This window comes from Eriocheir sinensis, unplaced genomic scaffold (assembly GCF_024679095.1).
Source record: "Eriocheir sinensis breed Jianghai 21 unplaced genomic scaffold, ASM2467909v1 Scaffold126, whole genome shotgun sequence".
Classification (NCBI taxonomy): domain Eukaryota; kingdom Metazoa; phylum Arthropoda; class Malacostraca; order Decapoda; family Varunidae; genus Eriocheir; species Eriocheir sinensis.
In genome coordinates, this window is record NW_026110584.1 from 147,144 (window position 1) to 171,892 (window position 24,749).

At 43.8% G+C, this 24,749-nt stretch overlaps 2 long non-coding RNA genes across 25 annotated transcripts; one reads left to right on the plus strand and one right to left on the minus strand.

The window, feature by feature from the left end:
* The first annotated feature begins 10,912 nt into the window (after nucleotides 1-10,912).
* LOC126989654 (uncharacterized) lies at nucleotides 10,913-13,423 on the plus strand. Of its 15 annotated transcripts, none has more exons than XR_007743557.1 (6): nucleotides 10,927-11,036; nucleotides 11,102-11,166; nucleotides 11,362-11,426; nucleotides 11,492-11,624; nucleotides 11,690-11,822; nucleotides 12,698-13,423. It is a non-coding gene; the product is annotated as an uncharacterized LOC126989654 (long non-coding RNA). The 15 variants fall into 15 exon arrangements; XR_007743549.1 differs by lacking the exon at nucleotides 10,927-11,036 and adding an exon at nucleotides 12,426-12,561 and having other exon boundaries at nucleotides 11,055-11,166; nucleotides 12,630-13,423; XR_007743551.1 differs by lacking the exon at nucleotides 10,927-11,036 and adding an exon at nucleotides 11,823-11,958 and having other exon boundaries at nucleotides 11,055-11,166; nucleotides 11,690-11,754; nucleotides 12,630-13,423.
* On the minus strand, nucleotides 11,055-12,375 carry LOC126989656 (uncharacterized). 10 transcript variants are annotated; one of them, XR_007743571.1, is made up of 6 exons: nucleotides 12,254-12,375; nucleotides 12,056-12,185; nucleotides 11,787-11,854; nucleotides 11,657-11,721; nucleotides 11,329-11,458; nucleotides 11,055-11,198 (listed from the first exon to the last, which is right to left on the minus strand). It is a non-coding gene; the product is annotated as an uncharacterized LOC126989656 (long non-coding RNA). The 10 variants fall into 10 exon arrangements; XR_007743563.1 differs by having other exon boundaries at nucleotides 11,787-11,922; XR_007743565.1 differs by lacking the exon at nucleotides 11,787-11,854 and adding an exon at nucleotides 11,923-11,990.
* Nucleotides 13,424-24,749: the final 11,326 nt, after the last annotated feature.

The following is a 24,749-nucleotide window of genomic DNA, read 5'->3' on the forward strand; positions in this document are numbered from 1 at the left end:
ACAAAACTAAGAGGAAAGGAACACTGCCTCGTGTCGGCTGCCAGCATCTGCTACACACTGCCTCCCCCCATTCCCTTCCTCTCCCTTCAGCCATTCCCTCCATTCCTCTCCATCCTTCCCTACATTTCTTCCACTCTCTTCATCCCTCCTTCCTTCCTTCCTCACCATTCCTCCCTTCCCTCTCCCTCTCTCTCCTCTCCATTCCTTTACTCTCCCTTCCTCACTTCAACTCTCTCCATCCTTCCCTTCCCTTGCCCTCCATCTATTCCTCCCTTCCCTTCAGTTCTCCCTCTCTCCCTTTCTCTCCATCCCTCCTGTAATCTCCTCCCCTCCATTCCTTTCTCCCCACCTTTCTCAATCCCTGGATTCCCTCCCTCTCTCCATCACTCCCTTCCCCAACATTTGCCCACCTCCCAACACACCAATCCCTTGCAACATCACTTCATCTTAAACTTCCTCTCTCCCTTCCCTATCCATCCTTCTCTCTGTCCCCGTCCCTCCATTCCCTAGCCATCCAAGCCTCTCCCTACACACCCTTCTCCCAGCCTCACCTCATCTCCTAGCGAGGCAGACGTCAGCAACGGCCACGGCAGGAACACCCACGTAACGCAGCACCGCCACACTGTACGCGCAACAACGGCAACGGAACCTCAACGCGAAGTGAGGCAGGGCAAGGACGGGAAGGGAAGGGAAGGCCGGGAGAGCGGAAGGTGTTACAGGGTGCTCCGGAGTTTGGGATACGGTGATTGTGTGTAGCTTGCGATCATGTACGGGGATAACTATGCTCTCTGCCTCTCCTACGCCCTCTAGCTCTCACAAACACACAGGTGAAGGCTGCTCATATATCTAATTAAAGGTATGTTTATCTAACCAACTTCCCTTTCATAATATGTTGTAAGAAAATTTGAGGAGCAAAGGAGGAAAGTCACAGAGTTTTGATTAACCCTGTAGAGTACTAGCTCCACCTCCTCCCCCGCACGAGGCTTGGAAACACGTGCTGATTGGCTGGCTGTCAATCACCGAATCATTGCTTTCCTGCTACCCATTGACCACACACACACACACACACACACACACACACACACACACACACGTAAGGGTTCGCTGTTTTCACATAACTGTAAGTAAAAAAAACAAGAAGTAATGTAATGTCGAGTTTTTATGTGCGTGAGGGATTATTTATAGTGTAGAACAGCAACAAAGACTTATGATGAGGCTGAGGTGTTCGTGGAGCCCTCTGTCGGCGAGGCTTGGGTGGTGCTGCCTCATTCGCTGCTTCGAGTGTGGCTTCGGAGCTTCTCTCTCTCTCTCTCTCTCTCTCTCTCTCTCTCTCTCTCTCTCTCTCTCTCTCTCACAATTTTCTCCTTTTTTCCTCCATCTCTCTTTTTCCTCTTCTCCCCTCTCCCTTTCTCCCTCTCTTTTTCCTCTTCTCCTCTCTCCCTTTCTCTCTCTCTTTTTCCTCTTCTCCCCTCTCCCTTTCCTCCCTGTTTCGCTGCCAATACCTCCCGCTTCACATTTCTAACCCCTTGTAATCTTTCCCCTTCCCTCACCCATCGCCTGCCACCTCCCTCCCCTCACCTCTCAATCCCTCCCTCATCTTCCCCTTCCTTCCTCCACACGATATTATACTTTTTTTTTCCATTTATTTCATTATGATCATCCTTTCTCTCCGTTCCTCGTTCCTTTCCTTCCAATACCTCTTTCTATATCCGAGTTCCTTCCGTTTTTACTTTCTTCTGTTTCTTTAACTGTTTACCTCTCCTCTTCGTATATTCTTCACTATCATTTTTTCTTTCTTTTATTCCTCATTTTTCTTGTTCCTTTCCTGTACCGAGTTTTTTCTCCTCTTCCATATTTTCTTCCTCTCTTCCTCTTCCTCCTGCTTAGTCTTCTTGATCTTCCTCCCCATGACAACAGCTGCTTTCTGCCTTTCTTCAAGACCTCCTTTTTTTCCTCCTCCTCCTCCTCCTCCTCCTCCTCCTCCTCCTCCTCCTCGTCCTCCTCCTTCTCCTCCTTCTCCTCCTCCTCCTCCTCGTCCTCCTCCTCCTCCTTCTCCTTCTCCTCGTCCTCCTCCTCCTCCTCCTCCTCCTGCTTTTACCTTCGCCTTGAAAGGAAAAAGATACGGAAACTCTCTCTCTCTCTCTCTCTCTCTCTCACACTCACACACACACACACACACACACACACACACACACACACACACACACACTCACACTCTCTCTCTCTCTCTCTCTCTCTCTCTCTCTCTCTCTCTCTCTCTCAGGATTGTAGATAGTCGAGAGAGAGAGAGAGAGAGAGAGAGAGAGAGAGAGAGAGAGAGAGAGAGAGAGAGAGAGAGAGAGAGAGAGAGAGAGAATGATAAACCAGGCACGTCTCCTTCCTCAAAGCCTTTTTACCTCCTCCTCCTCCTCCTCCTCCTGCCGACGACACAAAGGTGGGTGGGAAGGCCCTCACGACGGCAGACTGCGAAATTATCCAGAGAGACCTGGACCAGATCACTCGGTGGTCAGAAAAATGGCAGATGTCCTTCAACACTACCAAATGTAAAGTAATGCATATCGGATCCAGAAACAGCAACCACACATACCACATGGGTGGCGAACCACTACATGTTGTGCAAGAGGAGAGAGACCTCGGGGTCACCATCAGCAGTGACTTGAAACAAGCAAAACACTGCAAGTCCGCCTGTAAGAAAGCCAATATAATGCTCGGGTTCATAGCGAGGAACTTTGAATACAAGACGCCGGGAGTTATGTTATCCTTGTATAATTCGCTGGGAAGGCCCCACCTGGAATACGCCGTGCAATTCTGGTCACCAAATTACAGGAAAGACATTGAATTACTTGAGAGAGTACAGCGCCGCGCCACGAAGATGATACCATCACTGAGGACGAAGCCCTATGAAGAGCGACTCGAGCGACTCAACCTCTTCACGTTGGAAAAGAAACGACTGCGGGGAGACATGATACAAATCTTTAAGTAACAAGTGCTTTAATCCCTCCTTGCAAGCCACTCCTATGGCTAACGGATTGATTAAATCACTGAAGCAGGCAACCTTGTAATGAGCCAACAGGCTTTCTGCTGCCTGCTAGTCCATGTTTCCATGTTGCCTCCTCCTCCTCTTCTTTATCCGTGTCATCAATGTATGGAATGCTCTGCCTCAAAACGTCGTCGAAAGCGAAACTATTTGCACGTTCAAAAACCGACTAGACAAATATTTAGAAGCTAACCCGAGCATCCGTTATTTTGCTCCGGTCTAACAGAAAGTAGTGTTAGCCTAGTTGTCGTTTATGATCTTCCTTCTGTCCATGTAAGATTCCATTGTAGTTTTTCTATACTACATGGTATTCTTCCTTTTCGTGCCAGCCTCGGCTAGAGGGACTGGGAGGAGGAGCCTTCACCTTTGCTGTCCTGTGTCTCTGACTCGTAGATTAGAGTAGATAGTAGCAACAACAAACAGCCAAGAGGTTTGTTGCTGTTTGCTTTTCCTGTGTACTTCCTTTGTCCTCCTCTTCCTCCTCCTCCTCCTCCACGGGAAGGGGCGGACGTACCACCTCAAGGGAAAGACTTTGTAGGTGTGAACTTATTTCTGCTGCATGTAAGCGTATGTTCTCTCTCTCTCTCTCTCTCTCTCTCTCTCTCTCTCTCTCTCTCTCTCTCTCTCTCTCTCTCTCTCTCTCTCTCTCTCTCTCTCTCTCTCTCTCTCTCCTATTAATGTAACGCTTTGCTATCTGACCTTTTCAGCACCAGTAAATAAAGAAACATACTGAGAGAATATTGGTGATGGTGGCGGTGGTGGTGATGATCTTGGCAGTGGTGGTGGTGGTGGTGAAGTTGGTGGTGATGATCCTGGCAGTGGTGGTGGCGGTGTGCCGATGCTGGTGATAATTAATGATGTAATGTCAGAGGTGATAAGACGAAGAAAAGGAAAATAATGAAAATACAAAAAACAACAAATGGAAGAAGTAAAAAAAAAAAAAAAGACGGAGACAAAGATAGACGGGGCGAGAAAGTAAACAATAACAGCTTTACAAGTACAGAACAATAGCCACTCTATCACTTTTTTCCCAATCCACGTAATCGGATCAAACTCTTACTTTTTTACCTCTCTCCTCTTTGACGACGCCATTTCCAGACCTCTAACCTTTCCTTATTTAATGTATAGGCTGATTTACAAGGACCAACCTATTCCTGCCATATATATCATTTAAAGTGCTAATAACGACTTCATCAGGGCTTTATATAATAAGTTTATTTTGGCTTTGTTTATTGAGTGTATGTCTTAGGGGTCTTTAACTTTGTCTTCTACTACTGGCGATGTCAGTCTTTTTTTTTTTTTTCCATTCAAGCGATGTCTGTTTTTGTTTACTTGTCTGCTTGTTTGTCTGTCTGCGTCTCTTTCTTTCTTTCTCTTTCGTTCACTACTTCCTTTTCTTCCTTAGTCTTCCTTTTCGTCATACTTTCGCTTGTTCACTTGTCTGCTTGTTTGTCTGTCTGCGTCTCTTTCTTTCTTTCTCTTCCGCTCACTACTTCCCTTTCTTCCTTAGTCTTCCTCTTCATCATACTTCCGCTTGTCTTACCAAGGGAAACGAAAATACTTAAAAGGAAAAGGGAAGGAAACAAACAAACAGAGGTAAAATGAACACCAAAAAAGGGAAAGAACAAAAATAATACAAAACACAGGAGAAAAAAAGGAAAAAAAGAAGGAGAGATAGAGGAGGAGATGCAGTAGGAGGAGGAGAAGGAATACATAGGAATACATAGGAAGAACAGACACCAGAAGACCTATCGGTCTATGGCGAGGGTGTCTGTTTACTACCGCTACTACTAGTAATCTACGTGTGGTAGGACAGGACAGAATAGATGAAGGCTCCTCCCCACCCACCTCTCCCTCCGGCAACGTACCGGCAGGAAATAGTTAGAAGAGAACATCATGTACCTTTAAGGAAGAAAGGGCCATGGAAATTTTACAGTAAAGAGATAAATAAGAGGAAATTACTACCCTTAACTTACACTACTGGTACATAAGAACATAGAATTACAGGGAGACTGGAAAAGGCCGAGTGGCCTACAGAGGGCAGCCCCAGAACCCCCCCTAATACCAACGATGGGTGAGGTGTAGTTTCAGGAGCACAGGTGAAGGCTTCATCCTCGTTTTATCGGCGGTACTAGGCACGCACCAGTAATCTGTCACCTTACTGCACCCACACCTCACTCCACCTGTCATGCGGACATTAACTGTTGCTTTGCTCTATTGTTGACTTTCGCTACTTGCAATCTAGGTTGTGGGGGAGAATTATATGAATATAGGTTGATTTCTTGCTGAAATCTGTCTGAAAACATGCGAAAAAGGTCAATATAATCTTATATCCCTGAATTACTTATCCAAAGAAGACTTAAAGCTATTGATACTCTGCGCTAACTACTGACGGTGGGAGTCTATTCCAGTGATCGACGACTCTATTATTGAAAAAACTTCTGCGCACCAATGTGTTACATCGATTTCCCTTTAACTTCATACCGTTGCTGCGTGTTCGTGTGTTGGTGTCTCTCTGAAATAGACTATCTGGGTTAATGTTGTCGAATCCTTTAAGGATTTTAAACACCTCAATTAAGTCCTCTCTTATCCTTCGCTTTTTTATGGAAAACATATCTAAACGCTTTAAAGTTAAACGCTCGTCATATGGCAGGTTTCGGAGCGCTGAAATTTGTTTGGTTGCTCCTCTCAGTATCTTTTCTAGCAAAACTTGATCTTTGATATACGTAGTTCGGTGACCAGAACTGAACGGCGTATTCTAGGTGTGGTCTTACAAATGCTAAATATAATCTCTTCATAAGTTCGGGTGATTTATCATCAAAGTTTCTTGAGATTAATCCTAACATCATATTGGCTTTTTTACTCGCTGCAGAACATTGATCACTCATTTTAAGAGTGTTACTGATAATGACACCAAGATCTTTTTCTTGTTTTACTTCGCTGAGTTCATGTCCTTGAATATGATCTTTAAAGTTAGGATTTTTTTCATCTATGTGCATTACTTTACATTTATCTACGTTAAAACTCATTTGCCATTTTTCGCTCCAGTCGGCAAGTCTTATTTAAGTCTGATTGAATGTTCTCGCAACTTTGGATGTTCATTACCGTACCTCCTAATTTGGTGTCGTCGGCGAATTTGGCTACTTTTGATAGGATATCAGTTTCTAAGTCGTTCACGTAAATTATGAATAGTGTTGGCCCCAGGACCGAACCTTGGGGCACGCCACTGGTGACGGGTTGCCAATCCGATGCTTCACCATTAAGAACTACACGCTGTTCTCTGTCGGTGAGCCAGTCATGAATCCACGCACATAGATGGTCGTTAATACCGTGGGAACGCAGTTTTGAAATAAGCCTAACGTGAGGAACTTTATCAAACGCTTTCTGAAAATCTAGGTAAATTACTTCATATGGGCTTCGGGCGTCCCAACATGTATAAACATCGTTGAAAAAGGTTAATAGGTTGGTAAGGCAAGAGCAATTACTACGAAATCCATGCTGACTATCAGTTATCAATTCATTTGTTTCAAGGAAAGTGATCATTTTATCCCTGACTATTTTTTCAAATAGTTTAATTAGGACAGACGTAAGGCTGATAGGACGATAATTACTGGCTAGTTTTTTGTCTCCTTTTTTAAAGATCGGGGTAATATTGGCCTTTTTCCACTCGAGAGGCACACTGGCCTGTGCTAATGACTTGTTGAATATTAACGTTATGGGTAATTCTAGCTGTTGACTACATTCTCTTAACACGCGAGGAGATAAATTATCGGGGCCCGGAGATTTATTTGGATCTATTCTCTGCAGGTACGCACGCACTTCGCTGATATTAATTTCGGTCAATGCAGGCTTATGTTCCCTCCAGTCGAGCATTACAGTCCTGAGGGAAGAAGAAACCCGATCGATAATACAAGAAATAAGTGATAGTCCCCATTTAGAGAGAGAGAGAGAGAGAGAGAGAGAGAGAGAGAGAGAGAGAGAGAGAGAGAGAGGACCGTTATATGTTTATGGGCTGTTATGTGGTGTCCAACGCTATCTTCTTTTCCTCATTCCCTCACCTCTCATAATTATCGCTTAGAGCCCCTCCCTCCCTCCTTCCGCCTCCTCCTCAAAGCATAATTTCTTCCCCTTCTCCCTTTACCTCCGCTTCCATAAACTACCAAATCCTTTATTCCCCTTGTTTCTTTCTTTCCTAATATCCCCTTTCTCTCCACTTACTTCCCCCTTTTATTTCACCTCTTTCCCCATTTCCCCTTCCATCCGTTTCCTTTCCGGTACCGCCCTCGTCCCTATCCGTCCCCGCCACCATCTCCTCCTCCTCCTCCCATTTCTACCGCTTTTTTTTCCCATCTCGCTGTGTTTTTCCCATTCCCCTCTACCGCCTCCTATTTCCTCCCTCATTCCTCACTTTTCACCATTCAACTCCACCTCTACCCCCTATCCCTCCTTTTTTTTCCATCGCGCTGTCAGTTTTGCAATTCTTCACCTGAGCAGCAAAATTTAGGCGTCCCGCTGGTCCTTTTAATAACACGGCGTCCAGGTGGAGGCAAGAAGAACGAGGGAACGAGATGATGAACCACGGGAGCCTGGAGGCGTGGAGAACAACTGTGCGGTGGTGTTCAATTGAGCTGGCAGGCGGTACAGTCGAGGGAAGGATGATGAGGTGTTTACAGGAGTGTGTGTTGATGACAGTGTCCGGTACATGAAAGCTAAAGATATAATTATATGGCTGGGATGTGAAAGAGAAGTTGATCGCGTAAGTGTTTATACTGAGCTTGTTAGGATATATTATAAGTTAAATTACTGTGTTTGAGAAATGGAGTGAAGCAGAGTGATTAAAATATTAGGGTGACAAAAAGTATTAAAAGAAATGTGAATAATGCAGAAATAAGGACAATTACCTGACATGTGAGAAGATACTAACGAGGGAAATGTGACGAGGTGCTTAGAGGAGTGTTGATGTTAGGGTAATGTACAAGAGAAGATGGCGCCACTATAAACACTTGCCTGCGCCATGATGGGCTGGGGCCGACTACCATCCAGGCCCCTCAAGATAGCCTGCCGGCGCTATAGATGGCGGCACTATAAACGTTTGCCTGCGCCATGACGGGTTGGGGCTGAATAACATCCAGGCCCCTCAAGCAAGCCTACCAGCGTAATAGGCGGAGACGTAAAAAAAAAAAAAAAAAGGTGTTCACATAAAAAAAAAACCATGAAAATAAAGTTGATATTCTTTTTACAGCAAAGAAAGCAAGAAAACTAAATGACAAAGGAAAAACGAAAAAAATATAGTCTGCCAAGCACGGCGATATAAAAGAGGAAAGCATGATGGTGTTTACAGGCGAGGATGTCGATGTTAAGAATCTCCAGGTAAACATAGGGGTGTATGGAGGACTGGGTCGTTAACTATGCTCCCCGACCCTAAACCCTTTGCGAGCTATTTCACGGCCGCGGCGACTGCAGCGTCGCCGCGGCCGTCGCCAGAGGAGGCGACGCGCTTTCCTAAACATACAGCACGTTTGTAAGCTCCACTTACCCTCTTCTAGGTTCTATCTGTACACCTCTATATAGTTTCTCGCGGAAATACTACAAGAATACACAGTCGTTCCACGCACAGCATGATGACGTCACACTCTCATCTGACCTAAATCTCGGCTCCAGGGCTCTCATGTAAACAACAACAACTAAAAGTAAAGGGGTAACTCATGTGTGACGAATATAATGCAAATAAAAGGTAGCGAAAACAAAGAACCTGATGTTAAGGGCCAGTCCTACAGTCCAGTACAGCACGTTTGTAAGCTCCCCAACCGAACACAAAACACGACGAAAATTCCTTGTTTAGTTTTTTTTTCACATTTGTTACCTTTTTTTATGCCCTTGAACTGACAACTCTGCTGTAAGGAAAAAAAAAAAAACTATACAAGGAATTTTCGTCGTGTTTTGTGTTTGGTTGGGGAGCTTACAAACGTGCTGTACTGGACTGTAAGACTGGCCCTTAACATCAGGTTCTTTTTTTTCGCTACCTTTTATTTGCATTACTCGTATATTCGTCACACATGAGTCATCCCTTTACTTTTAGTTGTTGTTGTTTTCATGGGAACCCTGGAGCCTAGATTTAGGTCAGATGAGAGTGTGACGTCATCATGCTGTGCGTGGAACGACTGTGTATTCTTGTAGTATTTCCACGAGAAACTATGTAGAGGTGTACAGATAGAACCTAGAAGAGGGTAAGTGGAGGAAGAAAAGGAGGAAGAGGAGGAAGCAGCGGAAGAGGTGGAGGAAGACTTTAATCCAGACCCAATAATTCGTAGATAAAACTTTCTTCTCATAAGGATTGAACCCCATTTTGCTTCCCCATCTCTTTCATAACATTTACCCGTTCAGTCATTTTTTCCGACATACTCATAGAATAAGTTCCGCACAATGGCAATATAAATAAAAAAGCTGCATGCTGAGCTTTCATCAACGTCAAATGAAACTCCTATGATGTGAAAACTCAATGAATCAATGAAAGAAAAGAAAAAAAGAGAAAAAGCACTTGATGGCAGCTATTTTTTTCGTGTGTTTGTGGGAGGAGAAGTGGTGGACAGACTTTTTGTGTGTCATTGTTTTACCTTTGAGCTGCTTCCTGTGATGCGAAAATAAACAGATAAATGGGAGAAAAAAGAATAGAAAAAGCACATTATGGTGACTGTTTTCTGATGGTGGGAGAAGTGGTTATCGTTTTTTGTGTGTGTGCTGTGTGTTAACGTTTGCCTGCTATGATGCGAAAATAAATATATAAATGGGAGAGAAAAAAAAAGAAAAACACATGATGGTGAGTGTTTTCTGATTGTGGGAGAAGTGGTTGGCGTTTTTTTAGTGAGTGTGTTTTGTTTTGTCTTTGAGCCGCCTCATGTGATGCCAAGAAATGAATAAATAATTAAAAGTGCATATCCTTAACCCAACAAGAGGACACTCGACTTATACATGACAACTCCTAGGCCGGTATTCTCAGACGCTTCTGTCTCTCATACCAACTTTTTCCACAGGGGTCAAAGCAGATCAGTCGGATTCTCATGAGTGTTTTTTTTAGGTCCATAGTACAGATAGGAGGTCAGACTACCACCAGGGTCATTAAACTACCCCTGGCAATACCCACAACGCCTACGAAAGCTGTGTGTGTGTGTGTGTGTGTGTGTGTGTGTGTGTGTGTGTGTGTGGAGAGAGAGAGAGAGAGAGAGAGAGAGAGAGAGAGAGAGAGAGAGAGAGAGAGAGAGAGAGAGAGAGAGAGAGAGAGAGAGAGAGAGAGAGAGAGAGAGAGAGAGAGAGAGAGAGAGAGAGAGAGAGAGAGAGAGAGAGAGAGAGAGAGAGAGAGATTAAATAAATAAATTCATAGATGGAGAGCAAGGATGAAAGAAAGGGAGAAATAGAATGAAATAGAGAAGAGAAAAATAAAGAGACAGACGACTAAAGAGAAGTGGGCCCCGATGCGAATGTTAGGAAACTCTAGCGGGCCGTCCTCGTGAGCGTCAGCACTCTCACTGGTGTTTTCTCTCGGCAGGTGTGTGGGTGCAATGTACACCTGAATGGTGTTAATTGGTGAGCAGATTCCTACCAAGTAAAATCAATCCATCAATCAATCAGAGAAGGAAAATATAATAAAAAAGAAAAATTGGAATGAGAAAGAAAAGGGAAATGGATGCTGCGTCGCAAGCCGTCGCGAGGATTCCTTTGGATGCTTGTGCGCGTTTCCCAGGCCCGTCGGTCTTCCATCCCTGAACCGATAAACGCGGTGACCGGCGCCTTCACAGTAATTATGATTAATTTTATAATCCAGTCTGGTAGTTTTAAGAAGCGAGTTCTTGCATCCTCGCCTCGGCGGGGGTGTGGAGTGCCAGCGAGCCCAAGGTCTCCCTGGCGAGCATGGCAGGAATGGAGGGCTCCAGGCAGGGCTCCTCGGCGTCCCTCCGGGCCCCGACGGAGGTGCCGGAGATCTTCCGGCTACAAACCCGGGCAGGTGAGGCTCGTAAGCCGTGGAAGGCAATTCACCTAGGAGAGCAAACTCTATACAAACCCGGGCAGGTGAGGCTCGTAAGCCGTGGAAGGCAATTCACCTAGGAGAGCAAACTCTAAACAAACCCGGGCAGGTGAGGCTCGTTAGCCGTGGTAGGCAATTCACCTAGGAGAGCAAACTCTAAACAAACCCGGGCAGGTGAGGCTCGTTAGCCGTGGTAGGCAATTCACCTAGGAGAGCAAACTCTATACAAACCCGGGCAGGTGAGGCTCGTAAGCCGTGGTAGGCAATTCACCTAGGAGAGCAAACTCTATACAAACCCGGGCAGGTGAGGCTCGTTAGCCGTGGTAGGCAATTCACCTAGGAGAGCAAACTCTATACAAACCCGGGCAGGTGAGGCTCGTTAGCCGTGGTAGGCAATTCACCTAGGAGAGCAAACTCTAAACAAACCCGGGCAGGTGAGGCTCGTTAGCCGTGGTAGGCAATTCACCTAGGAGAGCAAACTCTATACAAACCCGGGCAGGTGGAGGTCGTTAGCCGTGGGAGGCAATTCACCTAGGAGAGCAAACTCCGAACAATAAACCCGGGCAGGTGGAGCTCGTCAGCCGTGGTAGGCAATTCACCTAGGAGAGCAAACTCTATACAAACCCGGGCAGGTGGAGGTCGTTAGCCGTGGGAGGCAATTCACCTAGGAGAGCAAACTCTATACAAACCCGGGCAGGTGGAGGTCGTCAGCCGTGGTAGGCAATTCACCTAGGAGAGCAAACTCCGAACAATAAACCCGGGCAGGTGGAGGTCGTTAGCCGTGGGAGGCAATTCACCTAGGAGAGCAAACTCCGAACAATAAACCCGGGCAGGTGGAGCTCGTCAGCCGTGGTAGGCAATTCACCTAGGAGAGCAAACTCCGAACAATAAACCCGGGCAGGTGGAGCTCGTCAGCCGTGGTAGGCAATTCACCTAGGAGAGCAAACTCTAAACAAACCCGGGCAGGTGAGGCTCGTTAGCCGTGGTAGGCAATTCACCTAGGAGAGCAAACTCTATACAAACCCGGGCAGGTGAGGCTCGTTAGCCGTGGTAGGCAATTCACCTAGGAGAGCAAACTCTATACAAACCCGGGCAGGTGAGGCTCGTTAGCCGTGGTAGGCAATTCACCTAGGAGAGCAAACTCCGAACAACAAACCCGGGCAGGTGGAGCTCGTTAGCCGTGGGAGGCAATTCACCTAGGAGAGCAAACTCCGAACAACAAACCCGGGCAGGTGGAGCTCGTCAGCCGTGGTAGGCAATCTGCCTAGGAGAGCAAACTCCGAACAACAAACCCGGGCAGGTGGAGCTCGTCAGCCGTGGTAGGCAATCTGCCTAGGAGAGCAAACTCCGAACAATAAACCCGGGCAGGTGGAGCTCGTCAGCCGTGGTAGGCAATCTGCCTAGGAGAGCAAACTCCGAACAATAAACCCGGGCAGGTGGAGCTCGTCAGCCGTGGTAGGCAGTCTGCCTAGGAGAGCAAACTCCGAACAATAAACCCGGGCAGGTGGAGCTCGTCAGCCGTGGTAGGCAATCTGCCTAGGAGAGCAAACTCCGAACAATAAACCCGGGCAGGTGGAGGTCGTCAGCCGTGGTAGGCAATCTGCCTAGGAGAGCAAACTCCGAACAATAAACCCGGGCAGGTGGAGGTCGTCAGCCGTGGTAGGCAATCTGCCTAGGAGAGCAAACTCTAAATAAACCCGGGCTTGTGGTGCTCGTTATACTGTCGTAGACAATCCACGCGATGGGAACACCAAAGAAAAGGAAAATAAAAAAGAACACCAGAAAAATGGAAAATACAGAAACGAAACATCAAGAAAAGAAACAAAAAGATCATCCACCTTTAGGCCCTAACATCGCCAAAATTATGGGTGGGTCTCTTCTGGGGAGAAAGCGGCTCATCCAGACCAAAGAACATCAACAAAAGGATGATATGAATAAATGAACATAAAAAAAACAAAGAAAAACACATCAAGGAAAGAAAAATATAACAAACATCATCCACCTTCCGGCCCTGACTAACATCACCAAAATTATGGGTGGGTCTCTTCTGGGGAGAAAGCGGCTCACCCAGACCAAAGAACATCAACAAGGGATGATATAGAAAAGAACACCAAAAAAATATGGAAAAAGAACAGAAAAAACATCGAAAAAGAAAAGCAACAGAAATAAATGAGCAACATCGAGAAAAGAGAAATACAAAGAAACATCATCCACCTTTCGGCCCCAAACAACATCACCAAAATTATGGATGGGTCTCTTCTGGGAGGAAAGCGGCTCATCCAGACCAAGGAACATCAACAAAAGGATGATGGGAAAAAAATAACATAAAACATCAAAAAGAAGTAAAAAGAAAAAGAACAGGAAAACATCGAAAAAGAAAACAAAAGCAATAAAAAGAACGAAAAACACGACATCAAGAAAATAAAATAAAACAAACATCATCCACCTTTCGGCCCGAACAACATCTCCAAAATTATGGGTGGGTCTCTTCTGGGAGGAAAGCGGCTCACCCAGACCAACGAACATCAACAAAAGGATGATAGGAAAAAAGAACACCAAAAAAGAACATCAAAAAAGAAAACCAACAGCAAGAAAACACAAAGGAAAAAAAGAAAAGAAAAGAAAAAGAAACAAATAGAAAAAAAGAAAAGAAAGAAAGGAAAAAGAAAAAAAAATAACAAAAAAATAAATAAATAAATAAACAAAATAATATAAACAAATAAATAAATAAATACAGAATATAGTAAAATTAACTAACTGACTCTAACTGCTTAACTAACTATCAAGCTATCTATTTAACTAACCTACCTAACTAAAGGTAATACAGCTGTTTGACTACCCATTAACAAACAAACTAACAAACCACTTAACGATCTAACATGGATAGTGAGGTAAGGTGGGATTAGACTTACAGGAGCTGCCTTGTAGAGACTAACCGGCCTCTTGCAGACTCCTTACGTTCTTATGTTCTTTTACGTTTAAGAATATGGCCCTTAAACCCCATTCACACCTGTACTAATACCTGACTGGTTGGGTGACTCATTCTACCTCTGCCTGCCTCCCCTCCTGCTACTGTCTCCGCTATCAGCACACAATCTACGCTCCCCCATAAAACCCACACCTAACCTAACCTAACCTTCCTGTATACCCCCTTCACACCTGTACTAATGCCTGGCTGGTTGGGTGACTCCTTCTACCTCTGCCTGCCTCCCCTCCTGTTACTCTCTCCGCTATAAGCACAAATCTTCCCTCCCCCATAAAACCCACACCTAACCTAACCTAACCTTCCTGTATACCCCCTTCACACCTGTACTAATACCTGGCTGGTTGGGTGACTTCTTCTACATCTGCCTGCCTCCTCCTGTTACTGTCTCCGCTATCAGCACACAATCTCCCCTTAACCATAAAACCCATACCTAACCTAACCTAACCTTCCTAGCCTAACCTTATTGTATACCCTTCATACCTGTGCTAATACATGACTGGCTCACTTCCCTACATTCAACCTACGCATTACCCCGGCGCGCTCCTCGCTTGGCCCGTGACCCCGCGCAGGTAACAGCAGACCCCCTCAGCCGGCGACACAGGACCGATTGTGACACGCAGGTTACCTCAGTTTACCTTTCCCAGGCATACCCATTTCACTGACCCACGCGTGAGGAGGAGGAAAAAGACGAGGTAGAGGTCAAGAAAGGGGAGCTAGCGAGAGGGAGGAAAAGGAGGAGGAGGAGGAGGAGGAGGAGGAGGAGAAACCCAACGTGGCGGGTGAGGTAGTGTAGGCTGCGGGGTCAACTAAGCTCCGCACCATTATCCCCTATTTTCAAAGGGTAAAAAATAAAGTCCTTGAATTGGATTTTCAAAGCGTTTCCATGACTGTTGAAGGTTTGTAGAAAAGATATATGAAGAGATAGTGATGTTTCATAAAGTAGATTATGATATACTGGCACGGACCTAAAACGAATCTTTACCCCGAAATGTTTAAGAATATGGCCCCTTATGTTCTTAAGAGTATAGAGGTTTTGCAGTGACGTCACGAAATAGCTTCGTCTGCAGACCCACTGGTGGTCCCCTCCCCAGCAGAGTGAGCAGACGCACCACGTGTGCCCCCTCCCTAAGTCACTACCCGCGGGCAACTGGCAGGACCTTCAGCATCATTTGTGTTAAGTGATTACGCGAGATCGCTTGAGAATGCTGCGAAGCTAAGATACATCGAACAAATCAGTGCTTTTGTGGTTCATGAAGTGTGATTCCAGAAGTGGCTCGGCGAGTGTTAATGCCTTCACCTGGCTGCATTTCGTGTAATAATTCTCTCAAATACGGTGGACGGCCAGTAATCAAAGCTTGGTGTGTCAAAACACATAACTTAAATACTATCCTTGCTTTTATTGGCAACCAGTGGAGCTCTATCAGAACAGGAGTAATTCTCTCTCGTGGTGGAATTCCTTTGAGTCATCTCGCTGCTCTATTTAAGACCATCTGTAATTTCCTTAATTGGAGCTTTGGCAGGTTATAGTAGATTGAGTTGCAATTATCCACTCTTGATATGATATTGTTAATCACCAATTTCTTGATAGAATCTTCATCCAGGTATTTCTTGATAAAAGCAATATTTCTAAGGTGATATCCGGCAATCCTAACGACATTATTTATCCGACATTTCAGTGTCAAATTGGAATCCAACAACACTCCCAAGTCACGAACACTTTCAACAATATGAATTTCATTACCACTTATAGTCATGTTACCGTCACCAAAATAACGTAGAGTGTCCTTCTTTCCCACAAGCATGCATTCAGTCTTATCATCGTTTAATTTCAATTGCTTATAATGCATCTAATCCTTGACTGAATTAATAACACTATTGATCTTAGCACTTGTATTTTCAATATCAGTGATGGAAAAGTAGAACTGGGTGTCATCAGCAAATAACTTGAATCCTACACCATGTTGTTGTAGTATCCTGGATAAACTAATCGTGTATATACAAAATAAAATAGGTCCCAGCACACTTCCTTGTGGAACTCCTCTTGTCAGAGCTTCATATGAAGAAAAACAATTTCCAATTTGCACACAATAACTTCTGGTTTGTAAATAACTCTCAAGATACTTTAACGCATTGTTTACCACTCCAATGTTCCTTAAGTCTTTTACAAGCAATTCATGAACAACCGTATCAAATGCTGCACTAAGATCTAGAAGAACCAATATAGCACATTTACCCCATCCATCATTTCTAGTAAATCATTAACAACAGAACAAAAAGTAGTCTCAGTAGAAAATATTGGCCTATATGCAGACTGACTATCAGGCAAGACATGGACCTTCTCCAAGTGTTCCATCAACTGCTCAATAATTGCATACTCTAATAACTTAGACAAAAAAGGCAAATTTGATACTGGTCTATAAGAGCTTACATTTTGATAATCAAGTTTTCCCTTTAAGACTGGTTTAATAACAGCTCGCTTTTCAGAATCCGGAAATTTACATGAAGAAATACTAGTATTGACAATTCTTAGCACCATATCCATGAAACTAGGAAAATTATCTGCATCCATGATATCCAATACAGGCAATGGGTCACTGGCACAATATGTTTTCTTAGCTTTCTTGAAAAGTCGAACAAGATCATCCTTCCTAATGATTTTAAAACACTGCAATCTACAATCCACCTCAACATCAGCAACAGGCATAAAAGGTGTGTACACAAATTCCGATACAATATTCATAATCTTACTCTTGAAAAAACTACAAAAGTTATCCGCTAAATCTTTATCACAGAAACCATCGGGAAGCTTTCTTCTCAAAGTAGTACCAGTAAGACTATTGAAAAGTTGATTTAATTTGTTCATATCTGATCCTGCCTCAAGAATTTTAGTATGATAATAGTTTCTTTTACTCCTACTTATCAAGTCATTATAGCGATTTCTCACATTTTTATAATCCTCACAGGCCACAACAGATCCCTCATTTCTCCATTTACATTCCTTGCGTCGTTTCTCTCTTTTCAGAGTCAAAATTTTACCATTAAATCAGGGCGATCTATCCTTGACAGTAATGACCTCTAGGATCGGACACACATTGTTATATTGTGTCTTAATCACCTCATTATAAGTGTCAGTAAGACAATTCACACAATTTGATTTAAATAACAAATCATTGTGAACACACTCTCCAGTCATATCTTCATAAAAAGTCTGACTAATTTCACTGATAAATGTAGCAGCAGAGAAACCCACCTTATTCCTATAATAAGTTTTCTTAGTTACCTTACATATTGACAATAGTAATTTAAATGTTATGAGCCTGTGAACTGGGGAAATAGTAAATTCATGTTCAACATCCACCCTACCTATGAGATTGTTTACATCATCACTAATGACTAAGTCTAACACATGGCCAGTTGATGAAGTTATTATGCTCACCTTGTTTGACAGCTGATAAGATTCAAGAAGCTCACAGAAAGAAACTGTGTTATGGTTTTTATGAGCATCCATCCATATATTGAAGTTACCAACAATAAAAACTTTAAAAGAAACCATATCAATTGAGTCCAACAATGCACCAAATTCATCAAAGAAGAGATTAACACTTGACCAAGGTGGCCTATATATAACAAGGTATGCTACCCACTGGTTTTGATGCTTAAAACTAACCTCAATATATTCAAAACTTGATACTTTCACTCGTGTCAACACCCTCAGGTGAGAAAAAAATACTCGACAAGAAAATGCCTACACCACCCCCTCGTCTGCCCTCTCTGGGGCTATGAAAGAAAGTGTGAGTAGCAGGTGTCATCTCAGTAATTCTACTTGTGTCATGCTCATTCAACCAAGTCTCAGAAATAGCTAAAATATCAAGTGATTGCTCATTTAACATTTCCCTAATTTGAATACTCTTGTTACCCACAGATTGAATATTAACAAAAGCACAATTTAAATATTCAATAGTAGACCTAGACCATACTTTAAATATTCAATAGTAGACCTAGACCACACTTTAAATATTCAATAGTAGACCTAGACCACACTTTCAATATTCAATAGCAGACCTAGACCACAATTCAAATATTCAATAGTAGACCTAGACCACAATTCAAATAGTCAATAGTAGACCTGGACCACAATTTAAATATTCAATAGTAGACCTGGACCACAATTTAAATATTCAATAGTAGACCTAGACCACAATTTAAATAGTCAATAGTAGACCTAGACCACACTTTAAATATTGAACAGTAGACCTCACCATCCTTCCGTGCCACGTGTCCGTCGTGGTGGTTTACCTGCCTTTGTAGTATCCACAAGTCAGGGTGACTGTGTACTGCAAGGCGAGGGAAGCATTTGGAAGGTCGAGAGGCGGCGTGTTGCAGAGAGGAACGAGAGAGGACTGAAGGAAGACTCCAAGACTCCAGACCACGAGGTAGACCAGGTGTGGTTTCGGCTTCGCCCATCTCCAGCTAAGTACATATTTTGCTAAGGATGTTTTAAGATAGTTAGCTAGGTAGATGTGTGCCTGGAATTAGCTTATTCCTTATTTTCCAGCGAGTTTCTTTGTTGCTGTAAATAAACTTGAGAGCAGGTTCATTTGGTCTTTGTTTGTCCTATGGGACAAATAATAAAGACGAGAAGGGGCTGTGAGTCTGAGAACTCAATTTTCAGATACTTTATTTTATATTTTTTTGCTGCGAATTTTTTCGAGATCTCAAGAAGTCCAGACCTTTCAAGAACCCCACACCCGCTCTACTGGATTCGCTGGAAATCTATAAAATGACACAGCATCTCTCCCGTGTCGGTTAGAACATCCAACCACACAGCATACGTATCCCATGACGAACACAGAGTACTTGTGCTGCAGGTTCTGCAGCCGCCACCAAGGTTTGCTTTGATAACTGACCACCAAGATGGCCGTGCAGGCCCGCGCGACCCCCGCGCCTCCACTAATGACGTCAGCTGCAAAACCTCTATTGCATTCACTAAGTCTTCCCGATCGTTCTTAGGGGCTGAACAAGGAAGCAGAGGCGAGGTGATTTAGTTCGGGTCAAGGTGAGGCTGCAGGTTCTTAAGAGGCTTACGTGATGGTGCAGAAAGTCATGGAAGGAAAGTCTTTCAGGTTTAAGATCTAAAGGTTATTCACATCATCCGGTAACTCAGCAAATACTCGTCTGTGTGTGTGTGTGTGTGTGTGTGTGTGTGTGTGTGTGTGTGTGTGTGTGTGTGTGTAGGCGGGTGAATATGTGTGTATGTCTGGGGGGGAAGACGGGGTACGTGTATGTGTGTGTGTGTGTGTGTGTGTGTGTGTGTGTGTGTGTGTGTGTGTGTGTGTGTGTCTAAGCCATCTATCTATATTTATCTATCTGCACATTACGTCGATATCTGAATCTTTTTATCTATCTTTCCATCAGCCTATTATTCTATGTATTTCTATCAGTCTATGAGATGGAAGAGGCAGGAATTGGTTGTTTTTTTGTGGGTGTCATCACTAAAAATTATTATCCAAGCTTATGACGATTAAAAAATGTACAAATTGCAAATATTAACCTCGCCCTGATCCTCTTGTTTCAATCACATACAGAAGGAGATCTAAGTTATTAAGCAATAGAAACTCCACCAGTAAACGCAAGAAAGTGTAAATACTGACCTCTTCCTGATGCTCCAATTTCTTACATGTACAGAGAAATCTTAGGTCGGCACTGTCAGACCCTTCCACACCTCACATCAACAATTTCCAAAGGCCAAAAAGGAGGCAAATCAGGTTCTAATGAGTGTTTTTAGGGTTCTTGGTACAGAGGAAGGGCCAAACTACCATCAGGGCTTTAAAGCTACACAAGGAAATGTCCAAACTCCTAGGAAAACCGTGTCAAATATGTGTGCCTGCGCCGATATGTTTAAGAGTATGGGCCTAAGTTATTAAGCAAGACAGTTCGCGCGAGTGACGGTTCAGTAACTCCTGCTACTCTTCCTATTCCCTCCGCCTCTTCAGCCCACGTGCCGCGCCGCTAAAGCCTCTGAGCCACGGTTTTTACACGCGTAAAACTCAGCGTGATCAAAGCGGACACCTACTGTTTGATATCTATTCTTTGTTCCTGTCATTACAGGCGAGTCAGTACAGCCGCCGGCATCACAGTGAGCACGGCGGGATATTATTCATCAAGGGGCTGAATTCCGCGAACTTTAATGGATTATACACACACACACACACACACACACACACACACACACATACACAGTAGCACATCACGCCACACGTTTCATAACTAAGCGAATCCAGTCAAAGCAAACTTAATTAAAATTGTTTCTTTGTGAAGAGTGGAACAGACGCGCCCTCGCCCCGGTGAAAAAACGTGGGCGGAGTGGTTACCCCCGCGACAATTATCCGCGGCAATAACAGTCTGGAGACAAATGATTCCCTTGGACGTGGGGCGGCGGAAGGCAGGGAAGGGAAGGAGGGGAAGGAATAGCTACAGGAAAGGAACACATAGGGATAGGAAGCGGAGAGATAGGACAGTAGGCTGGGATTTGGTTGTACGAGGGGCGGCGTGAAGCAGGGAAGGGAAGGAATAGAGCCAGTTAGGGATAGAAAGGCTATGGATAGTAAGCGGATACAAGTCAGTAGGATGGACAGGCTGGTGGACCTTAGTTGATGATTCGGCTGCACGAGGAGTGGTGGGGGGGGGGCAGGAAAATAGGGAAGGCAAGAGCACCAGGACAAGCAAGGGCAGGAAAGTTAGGGGAAGGCAGCGGGGATAGGACAGTAGGCAGGGGGGACCGGCGAGCCTCAGCTGTTAACCCACTCGCTCGCTAACACAAAGGAACACAAAGGAAGAACAAACAACAGCAGACCTGCTGGTCCTTACGAGGTTGTTTGTGACAAGCTACACTAACTATCTAATCAAAGGTGGAAGATGAAGGACAGCAAAAGCGAAGGCTCCTCCCCACTCCCCCATCCCTCCAGCCAAAGCTGGCAGGAAAGGAAAAAGAACCATGCAGCATGGAAAAACTGCATGGAATTTATGTAGGAAAGAGGAAAGAACTACCATTACTGCTACCACTAACCGGGCGATAAAAGCGGACAAGGACACCAGTATTCGAAAGAACTTAACGTTGTTACGACAATGAGTAATATCTTAGTTGCTGGTTGGATTCAAAACACTTGTCTAATCTATTCTTGAAGGCCGCAACTGTTGTACTATCAACGACATCACAAGGTAGAGAGTTCCAAACATCAACAACTCGATTGAAGAAGAAGTGTTTAGCTTCGTGCGACGAGAATCTTTTAACACTTATCTTCAAATTGTGATTTCTTCTTGTTCTATTTGATCGATCAATTGTAAAGTAGTTTTCCGCATTAATATCACTGAATCCTTTGAACATTTTAAACACTTCTATTAGATCGCCTCGCATTCTTCGTTTTGATAGGCTGAATAAATTTACTTCTATAAGCCTTTGTTCATATGACAAATTTCTCAACCTAGGAATCATCTTTGTTACTCTTCGTTGGACCCGTTCCAACTTTTCTATGTCTTTTCTGTAGTAGGGAGACCAAAACTGTACACAGTACTCTAGACGGGGTCGAACCAACGAATTATACAGTTTTAATATTACATTTTCCGATTTATTATTAAAGACTCGTCCGATGAAGCCAACCAATTTGTTTGCAGTTTTAACTACCTCTGAACAATGCTGACCGGGCTTTAAATCGCTTGATATAGTGATTCCAAGATCCTTTTCTTTACTTACTGCAGAAAGTTGTTAGCCATTCATTACGTACCGAACGCGATTGTTATTTTTTCCGATGTGCAACACTTTACATTTCTCAACGTTAAATTTCATTTGCCATTGATTGGCCCAACGTGCAAGTCGATCTAGATCTGATTGTAAAGCTTCTTCGTCGAGTATCGCAGTTACTTTACTAGCAATTTTTGTGTCATCAGCAAATGTTGATACTTTGCAAGTGAGCCCATCATCGATATCATTAACATAAATTAAGAAGAGCATGGGGCCAAGCACTGATCCTTGAGGTACGCCGCTTTTGACATCGAGCCAGTTAGATGTAACACCGTTTAGAACTACTCTATGTTTCCGCTCAGAGAGCCAGTCCGCAAGCCAATTGTGAATTTTACCCGAGATACCGTGCGCCAGTAGTTTGCTGAGCAATCGCTGGTGGGGGACCTTATCAAATGCCTTTTGAAAATCCAGATATATGATATCTACTGATCTGCTTTCATCGAACACCTCAAAAATATAGTGAAAAAAATCAAGTAAGTTAGTCAAACACGAACGTTTACTACGGAAGCTATGTTGCGAATTATTTATTATATTATTTTCTTCGAAGAATTTCACCATATTGTCGCGAATGATAGTCTCCACTAACTTACAAACAATAGATGTCAGGCTAATTGGTCGATAGTTTCCTGGATGAGACTTGTCCCCCTTTTTGAAAATTGGTGTGACATTTGCAAGTTTCCAATCCGACGGAACTTTTCCAGCTGTTAAAGATTTATTGAATATGATTGAGAGCGGTTTACAAATTTGATGTTTGATTTCTTATAAGACCCTAGGGGTAATTTTGTCTGGATCAGGAGCTTTGCTTACTTTAATCTTTTCAATTGTGCGTAAAATGTCACTTTCTACGATGAGCACGCCACTTAACATCTTTTCGGTCCTTCTAGCCTCCGGCGGTTGAGGTGATAAACAATCTTCGTCGGTAAATACGGATGCGAAAAAGTTATTTAGGATTGTAGCCATTTCATTTTCATCGTTCGTGTGGTTACCATTTTCATTAGCAAGCGGTCCGATACCACAAGTGAGTGACTTTTTATTATTTACATAGCTAAAAAATTCTTTAGGATTAGATTTACTTGTTTCCGCTATATATTCTTCAAGATTTTTCTTGCTTCGTTTTATTAATTTCTTGGTTTCGCGGCGAATTCTGTCCAACTCTAGTTTGTCAGCCTCGCTCTGAGATGATATGTACCTACTGTATACGCGTTTTTGAGGAGATAGGCTATTTTGAATTTCGTTATTCCACCACTTGGGTTTCTTCTTAGAAGCTGAACGTCTGTTACGATAGGGTACGCATATGCTTATGGCTTTGTTCAATATTGTGGTGAAGTCCCCCCAAGATTTATCAATATCTGTTTCCGCCGTGATTTCAATCCAGTCAGAATTATTTAGAATTGATCGGAGTCTTACGAGATTCGCTCTCTGATAATCAGGCACCTTTTCTTTACTAGGAGTTACTTTATTTTCTTTCATATTGATGCTGAATGTGATTGTTCGGTGATCGCTAGAACTAAAAATTGGACCAACATTTACTTCGTTAACTAGATCAGCTGTCGTTGAAAATATAAGGTCAAGTATATTATTTTCCCGAGTCGGTTTTTGAACGTGCTGATGTAAATCACTTTCTAGTAAATTTGTGTACAGGTCGAGCCCTGTATGACAGTTCAACGGTTCACCCCATCTTTTCACTGGCAAGTTAAAGTCCCCAACAATTACTGCCTCGCAACTGCTACTTGTTTCTAATAATAATTCACTTAATGCGTGGTCGATATCAAGAGTCTGCCTTGGCGGTCTGTAGATAAGTCCAATTACTATTTTACGAGATTTATTTTTAATTTCAATGAAGACCGTGTCTACATTGGTTATAATATCTGTTTTCACGGATATTGGATGGAGAGAGTTGTGGATATAAAAGATAACGCCTCCACCCTGTCTGTTCTCTCTTTCATGACTAAAAATGGTATAACCCGGTAATCTATATTCCGCAATGAAATCTCTATTTGAAGTGTCTATCCAAGATTCTGTGACTCCGATGATGTGATAATGATTTGTAGCTGCGAGGACTTCTAAGTCTTCAAATTTGCTACGTAGGCTACGAGCGTTTACATAGCAAGCTTTAATGTGATTCGAGTCGGGAGTTTTGCGGGTTGAGTGCACCCTTACGGTGGAGCTGTTGGTGTTCTCGCCTCCGCGTTTTTTGGCTTTCGAAGAGCCACTTGGTCACAGAGCAGCCTCCCGAAACGGGCTGCTCCAACAGGGTTTAAGTGAATGCCATCAGGAAGGAACAAGTCTGAATCGTAGTAAAAATTGTTCCACAAGTTAGCGAACTGGACGTTTTCTTGTTAGCAAAGGGGACTGAAGTCTGTTGTTTGTGCTGAAGGCCTTACTGTAAAAGTTAGATTCGGCACCGACCCTCGGGAGGATTCCTGAGATTATGATGTTACTGGCATCCGTTTTACGTTTATACTGCTTGATCATGCGGCGGTTCCTCAGACAGGGTTGTCTTTCCGTCATTCGTCCCCGCGTGAATGACAAAGAGGGTGTTTCGGTCGGCATTTCTCGTGACATCATCGCACGCTGCAGTGATGTCGTCCAGTCTGGCACCTGGATAGCAGTAACGTTTTCTGCGGCCGTTTGATGAACGACCACAGAACTCAACCAGCTGGCCACGCACCATGGAGTTCCCAACTAGGCGAGTCTCGAACTCATCCTCCATGGTGTCTGCCAGCACCTGGAACCTATTGAAGGTAGTGGGGGTCAGTAAATCCTTGGTTGCCTGCTTCGGTTTGGCTCCATTCCTTACAGGTTGGAACCCGACATCCTGTGAAGCAGGAAGAGAAGCGTTAAGTGGGGCAGGCTGGAAGTTGTCCTGTGAGGCAGGCTGGGAGTTAGCCTGTGAAGCAGGCTGGGG